Source organism: Arachis ipaensis, chromosome B1 (assembly GCF_059453495.1).
Source record: "Arachis ipaensis isolate K30076 ecotype BB chromosome B1, ASM5945349v1, whole genome shotgun sequence".
Classification (NCBI taxonomy): domain Eukaryota; kingdom Viridiplantae; phylum Streptophyta; class Magnoliopsida; order Fabales; family Fabaceae; genus Arachis; species Arachis ipaensis.
Window position 1 is genome coordinate 141,696,922 of NC_142436.1, and position 9,067 is coordinate 141,705,988.

General features: G+C 39.2%; 1 non-coding gene across 1 annotated transcript; it reads left to right on the forward strand.

The window, feature by feature from the left end:
* The first annotated feature begins 8,959 nt into the window (after positions 1-8,959).
* LOC148578662 (small nucleolar RNA R71) lies at positions 8,960-9,067 on the forward strand. The gene has a single exon (XR_015903931.1). It is a non-coding gene; the product is annotated as a small nucleolar RNA R71 (small nucleolar RNA).

Below are 9,067 nucleotides of genomic sequence, written 5' to 3' on the forward strand. Positions count from 1 at the left end.
ACTAAGCTTTTGAGGAGGAAAGAACTTGGCTAAGAAAGCCTTGACCAGCTTATCCCAAGAGTCCAGGCTGTCTTTAGGTTGAGAATCCAACCATATTCTAGCTCTGTCTCTTACAGCAAAAGGGAAAAGCATGAGCCTGTAGACTTCAGGATCTACTCCATTAGTCTTAACAGTATCACATATCTGCAAGAATTCAGTTAAGAACTGAAAGGGATCTTCAGATGGAAGTCCATGAAACTTGCAGTTTTGCTGCATCAGAGAAACTAATTGAGGTTTCAGCTCAAAGTTGTTTGCTCCAATGGCAGGAATGGAGATGCTTCTTCCATAAAGATTGGAATTAGGTGCAGTAAAGTCACCAAGCATTCTCCTTGCATTATTGTTGGGTTCGGCTGCCATCTCCTTTACTTGTTCGAAATTTTCAATCAAGTTGTCTCTGGATTGTTGTAATTTAGCTTCTCTTAATTTTCTCTTCAGAGTCCTTTCAGGTTCTGGATCAGCTTCAACAAGAATGCCTTTTTCTCTGTCCCTGCTCATAAGAAAGAGGAGAGAAAAAGAAAAGAAGAGGAATCCTCTATGTCACAGTAAAGAGGTTCCTTATTGTTAGTAGAAGAAAAGAAGAAATTCGAACACAGATAGAAGAGGGGGTTCGAATTTGGTGATGATGTGAGGAAGAGATGTTAGTAGATGGATAAATAATAAGAAGGAGATGAGAGGGAGAGAGAATTTTCGAAAAATATTTTTGAAAAAAAAAGAGTTAGTGATTTTTGAAAATTGTTTTTGAAAAAGGTTAGTAGTTTTTCGAAAATTCAAATAAAAAGATAAAATAATTAGTTAATTAAAAAGAAATTTTGAAAAAGGGGAAGGATGTTTTCGAAAATTAGAGAGAGAGAGTTAGTTAGGTGGTTTTGAAAAAGATAAGAAACAAACAAAAAGTTAGTTAGTTAATTGAAACAAATTTTGAAAGGGTGAGAAGTTAGGAAGTTAGAAAAGATATTTTGAAATCAAATTTTTGAAAAAGATAAGATAAGAAGATATTTTTTTTTAAAAGATATGATTGAAATTAGTTTTGAAAAAGATTTGATTTTAAAAATCTCAATTAATGACTTGATTCATAAGAAATCACAAGATATGATTCTAGAACTTAAAGTTTGAATCTTTCTTAACAAGCAAGTAACAAACTTCAAATTTTTGAATCAAAACATTAATTGATTAAGTTATTTTCGAAAATTTTATATAAAAATAGGAAAAAGATTTTTGAAAAATATTTTTGGAATTTTCGAAAATAACTAAGAATTTTGAAAAAGATTTGATTTTTGAAAAAGATTTTGAAAAAGATGAGATTTTCAAATTGAAAATTTGATTTGACTCATAAGAAACAACTTGATTTTAAAAATTTTTGAAAAAGTCAACTCAAATTTTCGAATTTGATGAGAGAAAAAGGGAAAAATATTTTTTTTTTTATTTTTGAATTTTTATGATGCAAGAGAAAAACACTAAAAAGATGCAATGCATGAAATTTTTAGATCAAAACATGTGATGCATGCAAGAATGCTATGAATGTCAAGATGAACACCAAGAACACTATGAATGTCAAGATGAACATCAAGAACAAAATTTTGAAAAATTTTGATGCAAAGAAAACATGCAAGACACCAAACTTAGAAATCTTTCATGTATAGACACTAAGATTTCAATAATGCATATGAAAAACATGAAAAGACACCAAACAAAAAATCATCAAGATCAAACAAGAGGACTTACCAAGAACAACTTGAAGATCATGAAGAACACTATGAATGCATGAAATTTTCGAAAAATGCAAGATGCATATGCAAGTGACACCAAACTTATAACATGACTCAAGACTCAAACAAGAAACATGAAATATTTTTTATTTTTATGATTTTCTAATTTTTTTGGATTTTTTTCGAAAATTATATGAAAAAGAAAAATAAGGATTCCAAAATTTTTAATATGAATTCCAGGAATCTTGCCATGTTAGTCTAAAGCTTCAGTCCAGGAATTAGACATGGCTCACTAGCCAGCCAAGCTTTCAATGAAAGCTCCAGTCCAAAACACTAGACATGGCCAATGGCCAGCCAAGCTTCAGCATGTAAAAAATCAGGCATATAAGTTTTCTTTTTTGTCATGTGGAAGCCTCAGTCCAAGAGAATTTAGACATGGCTTTACAACCAGCCAGGCTTCAACATGCTTCATGAAACACTAGAATTCATTCTTAAAAATTTTGAATAAATTTTTTTTTTTTTGAAAACATTTTTATTTTTTTTTTTCGAAAGCAGATGAGAAAATTTTAGAAATATTTTTGAAAAATTTTTGAAAATAAAAAAGAAAATTACCTAATATGAGCAACAAGATGAACCGTTAGTTGTCCAAACTCGAACAATCCCCGGCAACGGCGCCAAACTCTTTGTGCTGTTGCCGGATCGAACTTGGCACTGATGTTACCGGACCAAAAGCTTGCCGAAAACTCGAACAATCCCCGGCAACGGCGCCAAAAACTTGGTGCACGAAATTGTGATGTCTAAAGGCTCCAAAGACTTGGTGCTCTGATCTCAATACATAATTGTCACAACTTCGATACAACTAACCAGCAAGTGCACTGGGTCGTCCAAGTAATACCTTACGTGAGTAAGGGTCGAATCCCACGGAGATTGTTGGTATGAAGCAAGCAATAGTCACCTTGCAATTCTCAGTCAGGCAGATATAAATGGATAATGATGTTTTCGAATTTTAAATAATAGAATAGGGATAGAGGTACTTATGTAAATCATTGGTGAGAGTTTCAGATAAGCGTATGGAGATGCTTTCGTTCCTCTGAACCTCTGCTTTCCTGCTGTCTTCATCCAATCAGTCTTGCTCCTTTCCATGGCTGGCTTTATGTAATGCATCCCATTGTCAATGGCTACTTTCGGTCATCTCTCGGGAAAATGATCCAGTGCCCTGTCACGGCACGGCTAATCGTCTGGAGGCATCACCCTTGTCAATGGTTGCATCTTGTCCTCTCTGTGAATACTATGCAAACATGCTCTGTCACAGCATGGCTATTCATCCGTCGGTTCTCGATCATGTCGGAATAGAATCCATTGATTCTTTTGCGTCTGTCACTAACGCCCCACACTCGCGAGTTTGAAGCTCGTCACAGTCATTCATTCATTGAATCCTACTCGGAATACCACAGACAAGGTTTAGACCTTCCGGATTCTCTTGAATGCCGCCATCATTCTAGCTTACGCCACGAAGATTCTGGTTAGGAGATCTAAGAGATAATCATTCAGTCTAATGTAGAACGGAAGTGGTTGTCAGGCACGCGTTCATAGGGAATGATGATGATTGTCACATTCATCACATTCAGGTTGAACTGCGAATGAATATCTTAGAAGCAAAATAAGATGAATTGAATAGAAATAGTAGTACTTGCATTAATCTTTGAGGAACAGCAGAGCTCCACACCTTAATCTATGGAGTGTAGAAACTCTACCGTATGAAAATACATAAGTGAAGGTCCAGGCATGGCCGAGATGGCTAGCCCCTCTGATCTAAGAACAATGCGCTCAAAGATGATCAAAGGATCAAAAGGTAATCCAAAGATGTCTAATACAATAGTAAAATGTCCTATTTATAACAAACTAGCTACTAGGGTTTACATGAGTAAGTAATTGGTGCATAAATCCACTTCTGGGGCCCACTTGGTGTGTGCCTGGGCTGAGCTTTAAGTGTTGCACGTGCAGAGGCCATTTGTGGAGTTGAACGCCAGTTTTAGTGCCAGTTTGGGCGTTCAACTCTGGTTTTGGCTCCTTTCTGGCGCTGGACTCCAGAATTGAGCAGAGAGCTGGCGTTGAACGCCGGTTTACGTCGTCTAAACTTAGGCAAAGTATGGACTATTATATATTGCTGGAAAGCCCTGGATGTCTACTTTCCAACGCAATTGGAAGCGCGCCATTTCGAGTTCTGTAGCTCCAGAAAATCCACTTTGAGTGCAGGGAGGTCAGAATCCAACAGCATCAGCAGTCCTTCTTCAACCTCTGAATCTGATTTCTGCTCAAGCCCCTCAATTTCAGCCAGAAAATACCTGAAATCACAGAAAAACACACAAACTCATAGTAAAGTCCAGAAATGTGAATTTAGCATAAAAACTAATGAAAACATCTCTAGTAATGACTAAATCCTACTAAAAACATACTAAAAACAATGCCAAAAAGCGTATAAATTATCCGCTCATCACAACACCAAACTTAAATTGTTGCTTGTCCCCAAGCAACTAGAAATCAAATAGGATAAAAAGAAGAGAATATACTATAAATTCCAAACTATCAATGAAACAGAGCTTCAATCAGATGAGCGGGACTTATAGCTTTTTGCCTCTTGAATAGTTTTGGCATCTCACTTTATCCATTGAAGTTCAGAATGATTGGCTTCTATAGGAACTCAGAGTTCAGATAGTGTTATTGATTCTCCTAGTTCAGTATGATGATTCTTGAACACAGCTTATTTTATGAGTCTTGGCCGTGGCCCTAAGCACTTTGTTTTCCAGTATTACCACCGGATACATAAATGCCACAGACACATAATTGGGTGAACCTTTTCAGATTGTGACTTAGCTTTGCCAAAGTCCCCAATTAGAGGTGTCCAGGGTTCTTAAGCACACTCTTTTTTTTTGCTTTGCCCTTGCCTTTTGGTTTTAAGGGATATTGGCTTTTTCTGCTTGCTTTTTCTTTTTCTTTCTATTTTTTTCGCCTTTTTTTTTTTTTTGAATACAAGCTTTGTTCTTTGCTGCTTTTTCTTGCTTCAAGAATCATTTTTTTGTGATTTTTCAGATTATCAAATAACATGTCTCCTAGTCATCATTCTTTCAAGAGCCAACATATTTAACATTCTTAAACAACAACTTCAAAAGACATATGCACTGTTCAAGCATACATTCAGAAAACAAGAAGCATTGTCACCACATCAATATAATTAAACTAAGTTCAAGGATAAATTCGAAACTCATGTACTTCTTGTTCTTTTGAATTAAAACATTTTTCATTTAAGAGAGGTGATGGATTCATAGGACATTCATAACTTTAAGACATAGTTACTAACTACTAATGATCATGTAATGAAAACACAAACATAGATAAGCACATAACATAAAAAAAACGAAAAACAGAAGAAATAAGAACAAGGAATGAGTCCACCTTAGTGATGATGGCGTTTCCTTCTTGAGGCACCAAGGATGTCCTTGAGCTCTTCTATGTCTCTTCCTTGTCTTTGTTGCTCCTCCTTCATTGCTTTTTGATCTTCTCTTATTTCATGAAGGATGACGGAGTGCTCTTGCTGTTCCACCCTTAATTGTCCCATGTTGGAACTCAATTCTTCTAGGGAGGTATTGATTTGCTCCCAATAGTTTTGTGGAGGAAAATGCATTTGAGGCATCTCCGGGATCTCATGGTGATGAGCTTCCTGCGCCTCTTGAGCTCCATGAGTGGGCTCTCTTGCTTGCTCCATCTTTTTCTTAGTGATGGGCTTGTCTTCCTTAATAGGAATGTCCCCTTCTATGAATGCTCCAGCTGAGTAACATAGATGGCAAATAAGATGAGGAAAAGCTAGCCTTGCCATGGGAGAGGACTTGTCAGCTATTTTGTAGAGTTCGTGAGGTATAATCTCATGAACTTCCACCTCTTCTCCAATCATGATACTATGGATCATGATGGCCCGGTCTATAGTAACTTCAGACCGGTTGCTAGTGGGAATGATTGAGCACTGAATGAACTCCAACCATCCTCTAGCTACAGGCTTGAGGTCCAATCTTCTCAGTTGAACCGGCTTGCCTTTGGAGTCAATCTTCCATTGAGCTCCTTCCTCACATATGTCCATAAGGACTTGGTCCAACCTTTGATCAAAGTTGACCCTTCTTGTGTAGGAGCGTTCATCTCCTTGCATCATAGGCAAGTTAAATGCCAACCTCACATTTTCCAGACTAAAATCTAAGTATTTCCCCCGAACCATTGTTACATAGTTCTTTGGATCCGGGTTCTTACTTTGATCATGGTTCTTGGTGATCCATGCATTGGCATAGAACTTTTGAACCATTAGGATGCCGACTTGTTGGATGGGTTTTGTTAGAACTTCCCAACCTCTTCTTTGAATCTCATGTCGGATCTCCGGATACTCATTTCTTTTGAGTTGGAAGGGGACCTCGGGGATCACCTTCTTCTTGGCCACAACATCATAGAAGTGGTCTTGATGGGCTTTAGAGATGAACCTTTCCATCTCCCATAACTCGTATGTGGAAGCTTTTGTCTTCCCTTTCCCTCTTCTAGAGGATTCTCCGGTCTTAGGTGCCATCAATGGTAATGGAAAAACAAAAAAAAGCTATGCTTTTACCACACCAAACTTAGAATATTGCTCACCCTCGAGCAATAAACAAAAGAATAGAAGAAGAAGAGGAAGAAAGAAGGAGAGGGAGAGGGGGATATGGTTTCGGCCAAGAGGAGTGTGTTGTGTGAATTTGGTGGAGAATGGAGAGCTTTATATAGGGAAGGGAGGGGGGTTTAAAGTTCGGCCATATGGGTGGGTTTGGGTGGGAAATTGGTTTTGAATTTTGAAGGTAGGTGGGGTTTATGAGGTAGGTTTATGGGGAAGAGTGGATGGATGTGAGTGGTGAAGAGGTGATGGGGAGGAGAGATTGAGGTGATTGGTGAAGGGTTTATGGGAAAGAGTGTTTATGGGGTTGTGTGAAAGAAGGGTGAGAAAAAGTGAGTGGAGGTAGGTGGGGATCCTGTGGGGTCCACAGATCCTGAGTGGATCCTGTGGGGTCCACAGATCCTGAGGTGTTCAAGGATTTCAACCTTACACCCTTTAGGCATGTAAAAATGCCTTTGCACCCAACTCTGGGCGTTCAGCGCCAGGTTGGTGCCCATTTTGGGCGTTCAGCGCCCATTTGTGTGCCATTTCTGGCGTTGAATGCCAGAACCATGCTTGTTCTGGGCGTTCAGCGCCAGAATGTTGCCATTTTGGGCGTTCAGCGCCAGAACCATGCTCTGTTCTGGCGCTGAACGCCAGACAGATGCTCCTCCAGGGTGTGATTTTTTTCTTCTGCTGTTTTTGATTCCATTTTTGATTTTTTTTGTTTATTTTGTGGCTCCACATGATCATGAACCTATAAAGACATAAAACTTAGAAAGATATAGTTAGATAAATAAAAATTGGGTTGCCTCCCAACAAGCGCTTCTTTAATGTCAATAGCTTGACAGTGGGCTCTCATGGAGCCTCACAGATGTGCAGAGCTTTGTTGAGACTCTCCAACACCAAACTTGGAGTTTGGATATGGGAGTTCAACACCAAACTTAGAGTTTGGATATGGCCGCCCAACACCAAACTTAGAGTTTGACTGTGGGGGCTCTGGTTGACTCTGCTTTGAGAGAAGCTTTTTCTGCTTCCTCTCCATGATGGCAGAGGGAGATCCTTGAGTTTTAAGCACAAGGGAGTTCTCATTCCATTGAAGGACTATTTCACCTCTGTCAACATCAATCACAGCTCTTGCTGTGGCCAGGAAAGGTCTTCCTAGGATGATGGATTCATCCTCTTCCTTTCCAGTGTCCAGGACTATGAAATCAGCAGGGATGTAAAGGCCCTCAACCTTTACTAATATGTCCTCTACTTGTCCATAAGCCTGTTTTCTTGAATTGTCTGTCATCTCTAATGAGATTTTAACAGCTTGCACCCCATAGATTCCCAGTTTCTCTATTACAGAGAGGGGCATGAGGTTTATCCCTGAACCAAGGTCACACAATGCTCTGAATGTCATGGTGCCTATGGTACAAGGTATTAGGAACTTTCCAGGATCCTGTTTCTTCTGAGGCAATCTCAGTTGATCCAGATCACTCAGTTCACTGGTGAACAGGGGAGGTTCATCTTCCCAAGTCTCAATACCAAATAATTTGGCATTCAGCTTCATGATTGCACCAAGAAACTTGGCAGTTTGCTCTTCAGTGACATCCTCATTCTCTTCAGAAGAGGAATACTCATCAGAGCTCATGAAGGGCATAAGGAGGTTCAATGGAATCTCTATGGTCTCTAGATGAGCCTCAGATTCCTTTGGTTCCTCAGAGGGAAGCTCCTTATGGATCACTGGACATCCCAGGAGGTCTTCCTCTTGGGGATTCACGTCCTCCACTCCCCTTGTAGGTTCGGCCATTTTGCTTATGTCAATGGCCTTGCACTCTCCTTTTGGGTTCTCTTCTGTATTGCTTGGGAGAGTACTGGGAGGGATTTCAGTGATCCTTTTACTCAGCTGGCCCACTTGTGCTTCCAGATTTCTAATGGAAGACCTTGTTTCATTCATGAAACTTATAATGGCCTTAGATAGATCAGAGACTAAGTTTGCTAAATTAGAAGAATTTTGTTCAGAGTTCTCTGTCTGTTGCTGAGTGGATGATGGAAAAGGTTTATTATTGTTAAACCTGTTTCTTCCACCATTATTAAAGCCTTGTTGAGGCTTTTGATCCTTCCATGAGAAATTTGGATGATTTCTCCATGATGAGTTATAGGTGTTCCCATAAGGTTCACCTAAGTAATTTACCTCTGCTATTGCAGGGTTCTCAGGATCATAGGCTTCTTCTTCAGAAGGTGCCTCTTGAGTACTGTTGGATGCAGTTTGCATTCCATTCAGACTCTGAGAAATCATATTGACTTGTTGAGTCAATATTTTATTCTGAGCCAATATGGCATTCAGAGTATCAATCTCAAGAACTCCCTTCTTCATAGGCGTCCCATTACTCACAGGATTCCTTTCAGAAGTGTACATGAACTGGTTATTAGCAACCATGTCAATGAGTTCTTGAGCTTCTGCAGGCGTTTTCTTTAGGTGAATGGATCCACCTGCAGAGGTGTCCAATGACATCTTTGATAAGTCAGACAGACCATCATAGAATATGTTCAGGATGGTCCATTCTGAAAGCATGTCAGAGGGACACTTTTTGGTCAGTCCTTTGTATCTCTCCCAAGCTTCATAGAGGGATTCACCATCCTTCTGTTTGAAGGTTTGAACATCCACTCTAAGCTT